General features: G+C 36.0%; 1 protein-coding gene and 1 pseudogene across 8 annotated transcripts in view; one reads left to right on the top strand and one right to left on the bottom strand.

Annotated features, from left to right (window-relative positions):
* ROBO2 (roundabout guidance receptor 2) overlaps positions 1-18,059 on the bottom strand; it is a 1,283,870-nt gene that overhangs the window by 679,490 nt on the left and 586,321 nt on the right. The gene's annotated exons all lie outside the window — the stretch shown is intronic.
* LOC123479514 (small ribosomal subunit protein eS6-like) lies at positions 14,144-14,894 on the top strand (annotated as a pseudogene).

Here is an 18,059-nt window from a genome sequence, read left to right as displayed (position 1 = left end):
ACTGTCCTGAGCAGATTTTAAGAAGAACTCTTATTTTATTTCCTCAGTGAGAAGGTCCTACTAGCCGTCATCCCTCGCATTTGACACAGCTGGAGAATGAGAAAAAAACACAAATTTTTACAGAATCCTAAATCAAACTGTGCTGTCTTTCAGCACCACCTGGGGCTTCTTAATGTATGAAGCAGGAAAAGGAAATATGCAAATGTTGATATTCATTTACATATAGCTGATTCCACTGAATAGTTTTCTTGGGTTTCCTAATGTTTTCACAGTTTTCTCAGCAGACACTTATCAATCATTTTTCTTGTCAGTAAAGAACTCATTTTTTTAATCCATGTTAAGTGTTGCCTGAAGGTACTGCAATTTCTGCATCCTCTCAAGGTAAGAATTTCCTTGGAAAAGTCTATAATTCTCAACAGCAAAGAAATCATGATTGCTGAAAAAGCATATAGCAATGATTCCTGTGCATAATAAGCAACAGACTCCCAGACTTCATTCTTTACTTTAATGGCACTCTCGATTACCATGCGTAGGACATAAAAATGAAGCAGAGACAGTGTGGCACTGGTGCCAAGCTACAGAGCTTTTTCCTCTGGGCACAGACACCACCTTGTGCTCGGAGCCCAGCCTCGGCCTGTCAGTCATCACTAGCAACACCTGCCTTTAAGAGCCACTAAAATTTAAAGGCCCCTTTTCAAACTAATTCGTATCTGCTTTTCTAGTCAATGTGTTGTCTTTGGGAGAGGATGACCTGGCAATTAAATAGAATAGTAAGCCACATTCTATTTATTCCTCAGTGGATTAGAATTTTGTTATTATAAACCTATATTAGTTGAAAAAAGTTGTATGTAGTGGCTCAAAACAACAGTGAGAAAGACAAGACCTCTTGTTCTTATATGCCTGTATTAACTCAGATAATTCATGTGGATTGATCTTTTTTTTAACAACCTTTAGAAATAATTTTATGGTGTTAGATCATTTGTTCTTTTTATTTAATTTCAAATGTCTATATAAAAATCATTCTGGCTACTGCCTTGCATAGATATTTTTAAATATACTCAAGCTTACAAAAGTGTACTTAAAGTACAAAAATGCATCTGTCTGTAAAGTCTCTTATTTCCATTTTCTAATAATTTTATTTGCTTTGATGAGATTTTGTTCACCGAAGTAAAGATTGCTGGAAAAACATGTTTCATTCAAGTGAAAGTATCTGCATGATTCACATCAAAAAGGCAAGTAAAAGATGAATCTAATGAAGCAACCCAGTCTTTATTCTAAAGAACTACTAAGCAACACTTACATATTACAACCTTGTCCATACCTGTTCTGCACTGAATGTTTGTGTTCCCCCCAAATTCCTTGTGAAATCCTAACCCTCAGTGTGATGGTATCAGGAGGTATTGGGCTATAATGAGGACACGACAGCATAGCTCTCATGAATGGTATCAATGCCCTTGTATGAAGACACGAGAGAGTTTGCTTCCTCTCTTTGTTCTCAGCCATGTGAAGATATGAGAAGACAGCTGTCTGCAAACCAGGAAGAGAACCCTTTCCAGACACAGGCTAACTGACACCTTGATCTTGGACTTTCCATCCTCCAGAACTGTGAGAGACAACTATTTGTTGTTTAAGCCACCCAGTCTGTGGTACTTTGTTATAAAAGCCCACAGTGACTGAGACAGTACCCTCGCTGTAAGCAGGAAAGGACAAGGAAGTCACAGAGCTGCCTCACCAGAGTTATTCTCTTCATCCTTTTTTTAAAAAGATATTTTATTTATTTTTAGAGAGAGGGGAAGGGAAGAAGAAGGAGAGGGAAACAGCCATCACACCCCCCTAACTGGGGACCTGGACTGTAATCCAAGCATGTGCCCTGAGTGGGAATGGAACCAGTGACCTTTCAGTTCACAGGCTGGTGCTCAATCCACTGAGCCACACCAGCCACGGCTATTCTCTTCATTCTCAATGTGCTTGCCCATAACAGTACTATGGCTAGAATCATTTCACGATCTGGGGTTCTCAGTACATAGAAGATGCACCGTTCATGTATTTAACACATATATTTCTAAATATGTACTAGACATGGCTGAGCACTGGTAATAAAGTGGTGAGTAAAGCAGCATCGTCCCTGCTGCCATGGATCTTACAACCTAGTGTGTGAGACCAACAATAAATAAGTAAAAATGAAGTTGCGAACTGTGATGAATATTATGGAAGAATAAAATGCCACAATAACAGAAATATTGTACGAATAGGTGTCTTAAAAGAGTGAAGGGAAGGTTTCTCTGAAAAAGTTATATTGAAGTTTAGAGGGAATAGGCTTTTCTTTCCCTGTGTATAGTTATCTCTGTTTGGCAGTGGGAAAACCCGATGGATACAAGAGCACTTTCTGCTCCATGAGAAGTTCCTGCCTTCCTCTTTTCTCAGAAAACAACTCTCCTGCTTTTCATTTGTTGAATTCTTACTCTTCACTTTCTATTTTTGCCAACATGTGTACCTATTACCTTGTTTTATAACTAAATTGAGAAAGCTTATTTAACTACATGCCATACTATTTTTCCTTGAACTTGATGTAGTCAATGTAATATCAGTTTATTTATTGAAATGTAGCAAAAGCACTGCACCAATGTATAAATGTGTCCTAATTAATGTCCTCAACCAAGAAACTCTGAAAGAGAAAGGTATAATTTTAACCAAAAATTAAGTACAAAGCATTAACTACTGAGAAATGCCACAAATTTCCTTGGCATCAAGATTACACAAAAATTATTACTCTTGTGATTCTTCAAAAAATTGAGAATTCATGATGCATAATAGATATAAGTAACAGCTATTCATGATATTAAAAAAGAAATAAGGTGCTAACAAATGTTAATATATTAAACAGAGGCAGTTTTCCTCTTTCTCTGCAACTATTTCTTATGTATACTTAAGCAGGGAAATTCTGATTATGCCCTATCTTTGCATTTTAATTCCAAAGGCAGTTAGTCAAGCTGGGAGGGTTTTACTCTTGATGGTACATTCAGGAGGCACTTAGAAGGGGAGCCTGTGTAATGCTGGCTGATAACCTTTGGATGTTTGCAGTGAGTTCAACCTTTGGGGCATGTTCTGTGCAGCTGAATATTTTCAGTGAGTCCCATGAAATACTATTTAAGAGTAATTGTTATCCACTCCCAGCATAAAATGACTTGGAAAAAGTCCTTATTTTTGAGTTATTTTAACTCATAGAATTACATCAGGAACCTAATTGAATTTCAATTTGTTTTGTACTTACTAATCTTAAGGGGAATGATTCACCAGCTAGAGGTTGTAAAGGTCCAATAAGTGACTGGCTGATTTGAAATATTTGCCCTAGTGTTTCTGGGCAGAATAAAGTAAACCTTTCAAATGTAAATAATGCATGGATGTATGTATTCACCAGATTTAATGTCTTAAAAAAATCTTCTTATAGAGTTCAACTATATCTAAAAATAAAAATTCTTTTAAAGTTCTCAATAAGAGATTTCTTGAGTTTATGATAGTACTAATAATACACAGAAATAATGTTTTAAGAAATATTCATACATAAAATATACAAAATGCAGGTAGAAACATATCTTTAACTGATGCTAAATAACAGACCTTAGTATATTTTTTACTTAAATGAGCACCTGTGAGTAATTGGAGGCTGTGCCCCTAGAACGCCTGCATGCTTTTATGAGTAGGGAGAGCCTGACTGCGCCCATAATGATGCCCTTCCACACAGGTAAAATGACCAGAGAAATAGCTCTTTAAGTCCTCTCCCGCCACATAAAATGCTCATTCATACATCAACTCGGGCAGTTTCATGAGGAGAGGCCCGTTTTGAAAGAGGGTCAAGGTTTCAGATTATAAAGTTAGAGGCTCATCATGCTTCACTTTCCCTTTGTACTCCCACCCTATTCATTCAAAATTCTGCACACGGAGCAGCAGTAATTAAACCTGCTCTGGACCACCACCAAGGTTTTCTATCAAATTTCTTTCCTGTTTATATTCGAGTTACTCAGAAGTTATCTGTGTGTCCTTTGGACATACAGGACCTGTTTTTGTTAAACTCCCTCTGCACCAAGAATGTAATCTTAGCTGACTGCATTCTGGATTCTATCATTCTATTTCTCTCTTTCAACTGAGAAATCTTAGAGTAAAGAATGAAAATAGCAATTCATCATAATAGTCTCTTTCTCCTAATTCATAAAATAGCGACACTTTTTGTTGAAAGGCTTGTTGGCCTAGGGTTGAATACAGACTGCCCAATTAACTTTAGATCATCCAAACAGAAATTTTATCTATAAATTACCCACTTTTGAAAGAATTATAAGGTTTTTTTAAAATATAATTTTCACTACTACTTATTTTTGAAGTTTTATTTGGGTCATTATTAGAGAACTATGAGTTGGAAAATAGAGCAATTAGCTGCTATTGATTGAGAATTACAAGTACATCTAAGAAGTTAACTGAGTGCTGATTATTGTACACTAATGAAGTGGACAGGTTTGTTAATACGCTATCTATCAAATAAAATTTTAGACTTCTAAACAACTTATGTTCCTGATAAATATTCTTTGCCAATTTATGTTTGGTTGTCTTAGTGATTTTTCTCACTTCAAAAAACTATAAGAAAGAGAATAATTATTTCAGAAAGGAAATAAATATATAACTTTTATTCTGTCTGTATCTTCGGCCTAAATATAAGCCTTACTGTGGCACTGGAACTAAAAACTCTCAGTCATGATTTGGGGGTGGACATTCTCTAATAATTGAAGGGATCCTAGAGAGCACCTGACTCAGTCACTGCCCGTCACAGAGAGAAATACAGAGAAGTAAACTGGTCAAGTTACAAAGCTCATGACATAAAAAACACTGAGTCATACTTTAGACTCACCATCTTTATACTTTATGCTTTATACTTTAGGCTTTCAGCATTGGTTTTTGGTTTAATAATTTGAAAATTTGCATGACATTTTATCTCTGCTTGTGAAATCTTCTTAAGAATTAATTAGAATGGTCTTGGGTTCTTCATTGTCTTTTTGAAAAAAACTTAATAGACCATTCTGATATGTACATTGCATATATTGGTGGTCAAAATATTTTCTATTTAAATATTCATGAATGAAATTTGAGAATGAAAACACTTTTAAATTTGGAAAAAGTAGTAGTACATACTTCGTGTCTGGGAGAACTGCAGCTTTTAGCTAAAGCACATCTATAGTTACAGGCACTGCTGACACACTTCACTGAGTGGTGTAATTGGGGGCAACTCAATGGAAAGTTTTGTTTTACAAATTAAATGTAAAAAGTAACCCTTAAAACCACAGATTTCCTCACCTAACTGCTTCTTGTAGCCTTGAGTTTTCATTACGGAATCATCATTAGGTTTGCCTGACTCAGTTTTCACCAGTTTCTTATTCCTTGAAGAGATGCAACTCCAATATTTTGGTGTTTTTTTGGTCTAAATTAGAAATTCACTGGCATATTTTCCCCATGACTTAAAGGGAGTAAATATAGGTATAGATATTCAAGATAAGGTTTTCAGTTCTCCTTGCAAATACAATGTGCCAAAGGATTTCACAAAGACTCAAAACACATTATAATAATATAAAAGAGAAGTTTACATGCGATCGTGGACATTATACTATACTACCTGTTGACAGTCATTTTCATTTCCTCAGAAGGAACCTTGTTGTGTGCCACAACTGTATTTTTGATCCAGAAAACGAAATTACCAGCAAGCACTACATCTTTTTGTTTCTTAAAATAGGTTAGTGTTTCGTTGCTAAACTAATTTCTCCCACTTGTTTATCTCAGAAGTGCAGATAGTACATTATAGAACCTTTGCAAATGCCCAAGAAAACACACGCTATTAAAACCATGTATTTTTCTTGGGGTCATTTAGGAGGTGATTTTATGGGACTTTTCTTAGGAAACAATGGAAAAAAGAAAAGAAAACTGATTCCCCAAGTATCTCTTTTTTTAAGTTTATTTTATTGATTGTGCTATTACAGTTGTCCCAATTTTTTCTTCCCTTTATCCCTCCTCTGCCCTGCATCCCTCACCCTCCATCATCACCCACCCCCTTAGTACATGTCCATGGGTCACCTGTAAGTTCTTTGGCTTCTCCATTTCCTATACTGTTCTTAACCATCCCCTGTCTACTTCATACCTACCAATTATATTTCTTATTCCCTGTAACTTCCCCTTCCATTCTCCCCTTCTTCTTCCCCAATGATAACCCTCCATGTGATCTTCAATTGTATGATTCTGTTCCTGTTCTTGTCATTTGCTTAGTTTTAATTTTGTTTTTTAGGTTCAGTTATTGACAATTATGAGTTTGTTGTCACTTTATTATTCATAGTTTTTGATCTTCTTCTATTTCTTTGGTAAGTCCCTTTAACATTTCATATAAAAATTTATTATTATTTCATATAATAATAGATATGATGAACTCCTTTAACTTGACCTTATGTGGGAGGCACTTTATCTGCCCCTCCATTCTAAATGATAGCTTTGCTGGATAGAGTATTCTTGGATGTAGGTCCTTGCCTCTCATGACTTCAAACATTTCTTTCCAGCCCTTCTTGCTTGTAAAATTTCTTTTGAGAAATCAGTTGACAGTCTTATGGGCACTCCTTTGTAGGTAACTCTCTCCTTTCTTCTTGTTGCTTTTAAGATGCTCTCTTTATCTTTAATCTTGGGTAATGTAATTATGATGTGCCTTGTGGAGTTCCTCCTTGGGTCCAATTTCCTTGGGACTCTTTGGGCTTCCTAAACTTCCTGGAATTCTATTTCCTTTGCCAGATTGGGGAAATTTTCCTTCATTATGTTTACAAATAAGTTTTCAATTTCTTGCTCTTTTTCTTCTCCTCTGGTAGCCCTATGATTTGGATGTTGGAGTGCTTAAAGTTGGCCAAGAGGTTCCTTTGTCTTGTTACACCTGTTGGTTGTAAGGGGGCGGAGCCTTAGGTATTCACCAGCTGGGGGCAAGCATCTGGGTGCTTTGTGGTGCTGTCTGTCGGGGAGAGGTCAGAGAGGGAACAATGCTGCTTGCTAGCTCCACTATAGTCCCACTTTCCAAGGAACTCTCCTGTGAGACTGGGAGTTTCTCCTGCCTTAGCAACCTCCACAGTATTTTTTTGCTTGAGCTTTTGGGTTGTTTGTTTCCCAGTAAGCCAGCCCCTCCTTGTCCTCATGGTCCACTGCCTTGCTGCAGATCCTCTCTGCCTAGCTGCCCATCTCTCCCCCTCCTACTGGTCTGGATGAATGTTTCTTTAACTCTTTGGTTGTTGGAGTTCCATGCAGTTTGCTATTCTGGCAGTTCTGGTTTTTATTGATTTAAAATTGGTTGTTAACCTTCTTTTGGTTGTGCAAGGAAGTGAAGCATTTCTACCTACGCCTCCATCTTGGCCAGAACTTCCAAGTATCTCTTTTTGAAATAAGTACACTACACTTCTCCCTTCTTTATAGAAAATGCCATGGAAAATGTTTTAATTATCAATTGTCTATGATATATATTCATTTTAAACATTAAATAATGTGTATTATCACAATGTACAATATATGATTTCTAAAGTGCCTAGCCTTGATTCAAACAAAAACTTCTGTTTTTTCATCATGTCATAAGTGGATAAAGAATAAGTAATTTAATAGACTCATATTTGCCAATGTTCAACAGGCTCATCTACAGATTATTGACATTTTATTTGTTTCTTTACATTTAATGGCTTTTGTAGCAGCTAATGAGTTAATAAATGTCACAGACTTTTAGAACATTGTCCCAACTAGATTATTACAACACCATGAATAGGGCAATTAAATAATGTTTCTGTGTCGAGACCAGTGAATACATGAGACGAGGAAAGTTTATAACTATTTTGACCTACTCTTACATATATTTTACTACTAATAGTGATAGTTAAGTCTTAGTTTCATAATCAGTGGAAAATTATAATGGGGAACTGTAATCACCCCACCATTCTTTTAACATTGTTTCTTTAAATGCTGATTCTGACTAATATGTAGCTTATGGATGAACAGCATGTTTGTGTAAGAATCCTAGGAACTCACTTCAAAAGATACAGACTCCAGCCTTTAGGTATCCCAGCTCCAGAAAATTTGCTGACTGTCAAGAGTGGAGCCAGGATGATGTGGAGTCACCACAACTGAACCAGGACGCTGCACATCCTGGGCCATCACTTGACTTATCAGAATGGACTGTGCTTGTCTGCATGTAGAGGACCTTTCAACTCCCTCCCTTAATCTTTTTGTTCTGTTCCCCCATTCCTCCTTACAAAATCCTCTGTCTACAATGAGATGGGGAGATTGGCTTTGAGATGTGTGTCCCTCATCTTCCAGGTTGCCTGCACCTGAAAATAAATCACTTTCCTTTACATCAGCACCTGCCCCTCAAGTGTTGGCTTTCATAGGGATAGGCTGCCAGCCCTGCATTTCAGTTACATTAGTGTTCCATAAACTTGATTGCATGATGACTTTAGGTCTTCAGAAAAATAATAGAAGTTGGAGAAGCTAAGAAACTTGCTTAAGTTTACAGAGCTCTTGAGAAGAAAATCTAGGACCCCCTCTCTCCCTGATTTCAAGTCCAGAACTGCCAAGTAAATTGTATGATAATAAGAGGAAAATGTAAATATATATATTTTTTCTCCTGGAATTGTTACTTCTTACCTCTCCAAAGACTGAAAGAAAGTTTTATATAAGGTAAAATTTGTCTTAAATTTTCAGTTTAATAATCTGGATTTATGAGACTATAATTTTTAACAAGAAAATGTAAGAACTAAAAGGGTTCTAAAACATGTTAAGTTAAAATGTCAGTTTAAAAAGTGATCAACTAAGAATTGGAGTAGAGAAGGGCATTGCAATGAGACCAAATTCAGCTGAGATCACATTCTGTTGATCTTCGTAAACTCATTTCCTTTGTCCAAGCATATTATTGTCACAACGTATGTGCGTATTTCAATAGATGAAAATCTTGTTGGATTCATTTCAATCTGCTTAGATAAGACTCTTCAGGTCGATACTCAAAAGTTTTGTTGTCAAAATTTAAAAAAATAAACCAGAAGAAAATTTTAAAGATTGATTAGATTTTAGTAATTTAAAGAATGAGTTTAGTTTAATTAACATTTTGAAGATTATTAAAGTTATTTTAACTTTATCAAAATAAATCAATTATCTTGATATAATGTACCAAATCCTTTATTGGAACATTGACTACTCTGCTGGAAGGTGTAATTCCCTTCGACTTTCTTAGTAGACAGCTTCCTCATAAACAAGTATATATGAAACAGAAAGAGTAGAATAAGTGAAACTTTTAAGGAGAAACTTTAATTATACTTTTCACATGTATTTGTGATTGATCTTTTTCCCAAAATTAACCTTTCACCTCTAACAGTGCTTTCTCTGTGACTCTTGAGTAGCAGCTGCTCATAAAAAATAATCTAAGCGAATTGCTTAATGCACCACTTGAGTATAAGTGCCACAAGAGAAAGGACAGTGTGAGGCTGTGTTGACAAGCTTGGCAAGGCTGTGCTTTTGAGAATCATTCTACTCTGACATCTAGTTACACTGATCACCTAGTTTTTCTCCCAGAAGATGGTGTTGCACTAATGACTGATCTACCTGTGTCGAAGCTGAGAATGTTCTTTGGAGGTGGACTACATTTTAGCATTTTAGTCAAGAATTAAAGTTGGAATGGTACCAAAAGGTTTGGGCTGCCAAGTAGTGGCTACAAATTAAATTTTCAATGCTAATTCATACCCACAAAACTTTGTCCAAAGGACAGAAACAAATGAATGTTACAAAAAGAAATTAGAGACATATTTTTTTAAATTAGGATTGACAACTTCTGTATGACTTTTGACTTATTTGAAACATGGTATTAAATTAGAAAGGTCATGTACCAATATCTGTGAGGGTCATTTTCTTTAGCAGTTTAATTAATGACTCTGTTCTCCATTCGACTGTTTATTATGGTGGCAATTGTCAGTATCGAGCAGAGCGCTCAGCACATAGTAGGCACTCAATATTATGAAATTGTTAAATGAGTCTTTGAGAAGTCAAAAGTTTTAATTTGGGCTATACTGTTTACCTCTGATGGAAGGCCACATCTCTTGCACTCATCGACTTGCTTATATTTATCTATTGTTGGCTACAAAGTGAGAGGCTGAAAAATAGAAGCACAAAAGCTGAAAGAAGTAAAACAATTGAGAAATCTAAATTCATTGACAGTAAAGACCTAAAATACTTGCTTCACTGAGGGAAACTCTATCATCTTCATGTTGGAAAGGCATGAAATTAACTTAAATGCTACCATTTTTTATAATAACTAAATTACTCTGAAGTCTAATGGGATTTTGACCAAATAGACTTAAACATTCTAAATGAACCATTCAATACACTTGCAGTCAAACTGGGAGGTATCTACATAGAAATGAAGGAGGGTACAGTCAAATCTGTAGCATAGTGAGGAAAAAGGGACGAACATTTAAATAACTATATTATTAGAGGTCGTGTAGCACCATGGCTGAGAAAATAGATTCTGGAGTTCAGACAGCCAAGTCACTAATTCCAACAAGGCCATTTACGCTCTGTACTCTGAGCAAATTACTTAACTTTCCTGTTCCATATTTCACGATCTAGAAACAAGGTGATGATGAGAGAACCTATCACTTATTGTTATTGTGAGATAAATTAGCATATATATGTGTATATATACATAAATATATATATGCCAGGTTTTAAAATTTATAATCATCATAATTATTATCAGTTAAAGTCAATGAGTTGATAGCAATGTATAGTGTGTCTGTGCAGCTAATATCTAATGAATCAAGAAGTTCTTTTGAAATCTCTGTTGCATTATCATTATTTTTAATAAGGTTTTTTAGTGAAATATATTAGATATGCCCAAATCTTACACATATTGCATTGAATTATACACAGATCATATAGTCTATCTTACATATGATTATAAACCATATATAAATATTTAAATCAAACAATATAATTTTTTAATTCTTACCCAAGGATAGATATTTTCACTGATTTTAGAGATAGCGAGGAAGGGAGAAGGAGAGAAAGAGAGATAGAAGAAATATTAATGTGAAAGAGAAAGATCAGTAGGTTGCCTCCTGTACAGGCAGTGACCAGGATCAACCCACAGCCTGGGTCGGTGCCCTGACCCGAAGAGAACCCCTGTGACCTTTTGGTGTATGGGACGATGCTCCTATCAACTGAACCACCTGACCAGGGATCAAATGATATATTTTATGCAAATATATATTTAAGGTAAATGGTTATTTCCTTTATTGATTTTATTCCCCATAAGAAAAATCTTACAAGCCAAAAATGAGTTGTGCTAGTTTTGACATGAAAATTTCTAGTAGATCTTATAACAACTCTTTATACTTATCTGTGAACTACAATAATAAACAGGCCATCATTATGCATGTTTTTTTAAATCTCATATAATCTTATCACATATTCATGACAGTTTAAGAAAAGCAGTTCATTTTCTGTCTGACTGCTATAACAAATGCAAGCTATGGAGAAGAACATAATTGCTAGTTTTTACTGATAGCTATCAATCTTTCTTTATAGTTGTCTTCAAAACTATGACTTAATGAGAAAAAAAAGCTATTAAGATATTAAAAATTTAGTTAACTCCAGGATCTAAATTTTGGGGGAAGCGGGTACCAGAATTTACTGCACTGACACTGACAGATATTTTGGTGGGAGTCTAAGGACAACATTCTGGGTTTTCTAAGCTCATAAATGAATACTGATTGAGGAATTTAAACAAGAAATGAGTAGAACATTTATAGCAATTCATGTTTAATAGAAAAAATCCTCAAGGGTGTTTTTTTTTAGATTTAATTTATTCATTTTTAGACAGAGGGGAAGGGAGAGAAGGAGAGAAACATCAATGTGTGTTTGCCTCTCACATGCCCCCTACTGGGGACCTGGCCTGCAACCCAGGCATGTGCACTGCCTGGGAATTGAACCAGTGACCCTTTGCTTGGCAGTCTAGTGCTAAATCCATTGAGCCACACCAGCCAGGCTGAAATCCTCAAGGTTTATCTTGAGTTTTTGCAAGTGAATTATACTTTCCAGTAATGGTAGTATCCTGGTGAATAGCAAGACTTATATCAGATTTTTAATTAGGTAGTCCTCAGCAGGAGCCTGGAAATACGGGTTTGGGTCATGGCTCCTCTTCTAGATTGGTTACGGTCCTTCTGTGCTCTTAAACTAAGGCAGAATTTTATCATGTGGACTGGTGAGAATTGATCCTACTATTTTCAAGATACTCTGACACTTGAGAAAATGTGAATGTGTATAATATGCAAAAATGCATACTATATTTTCAAGTGTCAGAAGATGAAACTGTTCCTAACACTACTTAGTCTCAACTGGCATTTTTCTATGCCCTCTCTTTTATGTGCCGCAATACACAGCTGCCTTGTCCTTTCTTTCCGCGTTACCCTCAATGTAACCCGACAATAATGCCTTCCTTTTCCCAGCGTGTGGGGCCTATGGTGGAGCGACTAAAGAACAAAGAGAAAAATCATGGTGCCCTGCTCTGGTGTCCTCTACACAGCGTGGATCTCCCCAGTACATTCCCACTCCACTTATCTTACCCACGTTTTTGTGAATTATTGTCCAGGATAATTTGAAATTGAGTAAAGCTCTGAAATTCAGTATTTCTTTCTCTAAAAAAGTCCAAGATAACTTTCGAGGTAGCTTGCATGTTTTCTAAAGAAATATTTTTTCATTACAGAGGTATATTTCAAAACTCTTAAAGAAGCTTGCACTAAGGAGAAAAAATAAAGAGCTTAAAGGGCACCTCTACCACAGTTAGTCATGGGCAAGAGAAATATGAGGTAGAATTAGCAGTTGGTGGCAGCAGAAAAGCAAGAAGCGAATTTAGTCACAAACTCACACTGAGCAACAATATGTTCTGGGATTACAAAACATGAGGTTTTTACTGTCCTTGAAGGCTTACACTCATGGGGAAAATGTCGGTAAAAGAACAGGCAGACCAAAAATTCAAGAACAACTAAGTCGCATCCTTAGACTAAATGGACTACAGGAGCCAGTTCTTCAATCTTGGACCCCACGAGCTAAGGGATGAGGAATTGTCAATCTCTCTTGCCAGCAGGTGGGGGCAGTGAGAGAAGTGTGGAATTGTCAGGCTCCATGACTAAGGAGATGAGGAGATTGGTACTATAATTGGGAGGAAAAAAAGCTTTTATAAATCATTCCTTTATCTAGATTTCAAGTCTTAAAGATTGTTAGAAGGGAGTATATCTCAATTATATCTTGGTTAATAGGTTTTGCCAGGTTACCTGTATATCTAATTGTTATATTTAGCAATATTAGTATGAAAAAATTCATTGAAACAAAATTGAATAACTTTTTCCATAGCTCATACATTTTTCTGTAGTCTCTGTATGATAAGAAATTTCTATAAGATCATTTTTTTATCATACCTTTACCCTAGCATAATTATGCATACATCTTTAAGGATATAATGTTATTTTTTTCAGCAAGGCCGTTTATAAGTTAACCCTAAAGAAACTTACAATATAATAAAAGGTACATAATTGTTTTCTACAGAAATTACCATGTGTTTTGGAGGGGAAAGATAAATTTTATGCTGTTTACGTATGTGTGCTGAGAGGGAGGGAAGAAGAGGAAGAAAAAGTTTAGGGTGGAACCAAATTAAATGGGAAAAAAGAAAAATAATCTGTACTAGAAACTTACATGTGATCAAATGTATGCATATATGTAAGTTATATATATGAACATTTATTAAAATGTATTAAAAACTGTCTTAAAAGAAAGGAGTCATATTTCTCAAGCACCTGGAAAAAAAAAAGGATAATCAACAAACTTTTTGGGGGACTTAAAAGTGCCTTTCATTACCTGGAATGCCTCTGGAATAAATATTTGTTGCATTCTACATTGCCTATAAGCTCTCATATATCTGTATTAAATTTAAATAAAGATAATTCATTTGTTATTACTTTAACAGATATATGTTGAGTTCTTACTGTAAGCCATGGATTTAAAATGGAACAGCTGTTTTTCACGGTTCCTTGGAGGCAGTTGGCTGTTCAGGATGAAGTTGAACATCTCTTTCCCAAACACTGGCTGCCAAAAATTCACGGAAGTAGATTGTGCAACATTAACTTCATACTTTTTATGAGAAGGGTATGGCCATGGAAGTTGCTGCTGATGCTGTGGGAAGAGACTGAAAGGGTTATATGGTTCAAATCAGTGGTGGGAACAATAAACAAGGTTTTCTCATGAAACGGGGTGCCCTGACCCATGGCCATGTCCACCTGCTGCTGAGCAAGGGGCATTCCTGTTATAGGCCGAGGGGGACTAGAGAGAGAAAGGGCAAATCTGTTTGGGGTTGCACTATGGTTGCCAGACTCAGTGTTCTCAACTTGGCTATTATAAAAAAGATATTCCTGGTCTCACTGATACTACTGTTCCTAGTTGCCTGGAGTCCAAAAGAGCCAGCGGAATCTGCAATCTTTTCAATCTCGCTAAAGAAGAAGATGTCTGCCAATAGATGTTGTGAGAAAGCCCCTAAACAGAGAAGGCAAGAAACCCAGGACCAAAGCACCCAAGATTCAGCACCTTGTTACTCCACATGTCCTGCAGCATAAACGTCAGTGCATTGCTCCAAAGAAACAACGTACTAAGAAAAATAAGGAAGAAGCCATAGAATATGCTGAATTTCTGGCTAAGAGAAGGAAGGAGGCCAAGAAAAATGCCAGGAACAGATTGCCAAGAGATGTGGGATGTCCTCTTTGAGAGCTTCTGCCTCTAGTCTGAGTCCAGTCAAAAATGAGATTTTCTAAGTGCAACAAGTACATAAAAACAAACAAAAACAAACACAAATAAAATAAAATGGAACACAACATTTCCAAATCCTTGCCCTTGTAAAAGCTTATATTCCAATGTCAGAGAAAGAATACAAACAAAAAGAAGAAGTTAAATATATGATATTTTATTTGGGGGTACATTTATAAATAAAAATAAATTAGGGAAAGCGGTAGAGAATACTGGGAGGGTTGCAAATTAATATTGAGTAATAAAGGCAAAACACGTATCGACCTTTGTATTAGGGACTGGTATCATTAGCTTGTTGCTCCTGGGCAAGTCACATTAGCTCAGGATCTCATTACAGTAAGAGGTTTCCCTCGAGTGTATCTTATTTATGTTTGGACTTTTTTATTCAGGATTTAATTTATTCTTAAGCAATAATTTGGCTTAAAGTATTCAGCTTAAACAACTCAAGACTGTGAAAATATTTTTCTTCCTTCTATTTTCCTTTAAGAGTAACTGTGGGCAGAGCTGCTGTGAAACACCAGATGGAAAGGAAAGAGCCCGGCACCATCTTTTCTTCATCTGTGTCGCCGGGGCACTTGTTTCTCATTGCACAGGAACTGGGAATTTCCAGGCCTCAGATGTGGTCGCATGCATCCTCTGCTGACTACTACAGATTTGCTTTCAAATGAACCACAGGAATGTTTATTTCATGATAATCAGCAACAGCTTCTCTTGTAATGTGTTGTTTTGTTTTTACATATAGGCTGGCAGCACTGGTCCTAAATTCCAGCCTTAACCTGCAGGTCACTTTCCCTACTGGAGGTTTAAAACCACAAAATATTAAGTTCATTGTTTCTAACTCTTGTCAGGGGCTACAAAAGAAAACATCTTCCAGAGTTTTGAGAAAGTATGACAATCCAGATGTTGTTCATATTGACAATAACTGTAATGATTTGGCCAACTTCCTTATTACTCACATTGTCACATTATGATACCCCCTAAAGTGATACACTTTCTAGTGAATGTGACAGAAGGATCTTCTCCATCCTACCTAAGCTTAGAGTCAACTTAGACAAACTTTGGGAAAGGGTCCATGTCCACTCAGAGGGGCATAAAATCAGCCATTAATATAGCTCCAGAGGAATAAACCTTCCTTTATGCTTTGAAAATATATACTAATGGGTCAAAAAAATACATAGTAGTAAGTATAAAAATTAATATTTAATACTGATCTAATTCTAAATAATTTAGGTATGACTGTGAAGTAAGAAGATGTAAAATTAACCACACTCCAGTGAAAGGAAGAGAATGCAAGCTTGGCCAGGGTGGTAGCTTTTCTATGTAGTTCACCTTGAACAATGTCTCACACTCAAGAGGTATTCAATAAAAGTTTAATAAGTAAAAATTAGTACCTGCCCTTGTTGAATAAAGCTATGTGGATGTCAAGGTCATACCCTTGGGATTTAAAGGATCATCCTTTCTATGGAAAGAAAATAGTCAGGAAAGAAATTGAATAATTTAAAAAGCACAACTTAAAGGTGTTAGTGCATCATCAAATGCTTGTGAAATAAGGCATATGTCTAAGAAATAATTTAATTTTTAAATCCTAAGCAGGAGGTATTTAAATCCATAAACATTTTATATTAGTTATATTATTGTGCTATGATATTTTCTTCATTTACTCAATAATCATCTCCACATATGTGAGCTCCAATGTTTTACTTTTAATTTTTTTATCCTCACCAGAGGACAGTTTTTCACTGCTTTTAGAGAGAAAGGAGACACAAAGGGAGAGAGAAGAACATTGATCTGAGGGAGAAATATCAATTGATCGCCTCCAGTACATGACCAGACCGGGGTTGGATCCTGCAAGCTGGGTATGTGCCTTGACCAGGAATTGAGTCCACGGACTTTCAGTTACAGGACGACATCTCAACCAACTGAGCCACACCGGCCAGGGGGGAGCTTGAATGTTTTTGACTGAAGAATTAGATTAGATTTGGCTTTCTTCGAGTACCATAATTTTTAAAAAACATAACCATTGAGAAATAAATTGTGACCATGCTTTTAAATGCCAGATAAAGAGCTCTGTCAAAAGTTCTCCAACCCTGCCCTGGCCCTTATGGCTCAGTGGACTGAGTGCCAGCCTGCAAACCGAAGGGTCGCTTGTTCAATTCCCAGTCAGGGCACAGGCCTAGGTTGCAGGCCAGGTCCCCAGTAGGGGGCACGTGAAAGGCAACCACACATTGATGTTTCTCTTCCTCTCTTTCTCCCTCCCTTCCTTCTCTCTCAATATAAATAAATAAAATCTTAAAAAAAAAATAACAGAAACGTTCTCCATCCCAAACCTCCTTGAAAAAAACCTGGTTTTATTTATAGTGCTATGCAAGACTGGCTATAAAAAAGATTTTCCTTTGGCATAAAGCAGAGGAATGGTTGCACACGCCTAGCATTTGGCATTGGTGACTTTGGAAACATTAAATAGGTGTCCAATTACACTTCTTCCACATCTTAGGGTTGCCACATGATTCATTCTTCTCTCCCATCAAACACGTGGAAGAGAGGGCTCTGTTCTTAAATGTTCACTGTTCCTGGCATGGAATATAATTAAATGCCAGTTAGAAAAACACCTTTCCTTTCTAAACTGTGTATAGCAGAGCATGTATATTTAAGAAATATTTATATTATCAAAGAACTTACAATGACCCTAAATACACAGAGAATTTAAATTAATGATTCTTCTCACCACTGTACATACAGTTGGAATAAAATTTGCTGTTCTCAAATGCAAGAGAATCACTAAAGTGATTAAGATTAAGTAAAATTCCTCCCAAAACTAAATTTAGGGGAGGTATCTGTTGAATATGTTTATATATATTTCATCTAAACTTAAACTGGAAATTGTTAATGTACATTAGTAAACACCACAAAATCACTCAATAGAGGATCTTAGCACGTAAGCTATTTTTTATCTCACAATGTGTTCTGAGAACAGAGCAACTGTTATATAATGAATTATGCTTTATGTGTATTGAAGTTTCCACTATAAATTCTTTATGTGTAGTAAAGTTTCCACTATAAATTCTACACATCTTTTTAGATATAGGTGCTTTATAATAATAACTTAGTATTTATTTTTAGATGAATTTATTGAATTAGACCTGTTGGCATTGGTAATTTGTCTTATTATTTGG

This window comes from Desmodus rotundus, chromosome 2 (assembly GCF_022682495.2).
Source record: "Desmodus rotundus isolate HL8 chromosome 2, HLdesRot8A.1, whole genome shotgun sequence".
Classification (NCBI taxonomy): Eukaryota; Metazoa; Chordata; class Mammalia; order Chiroptera; family Phyllostomidae; genus Desmodus; species Desmodus rotundus.
This window is presented reverse-complemented; position numbering and strand designations above follow the sequence as displayed.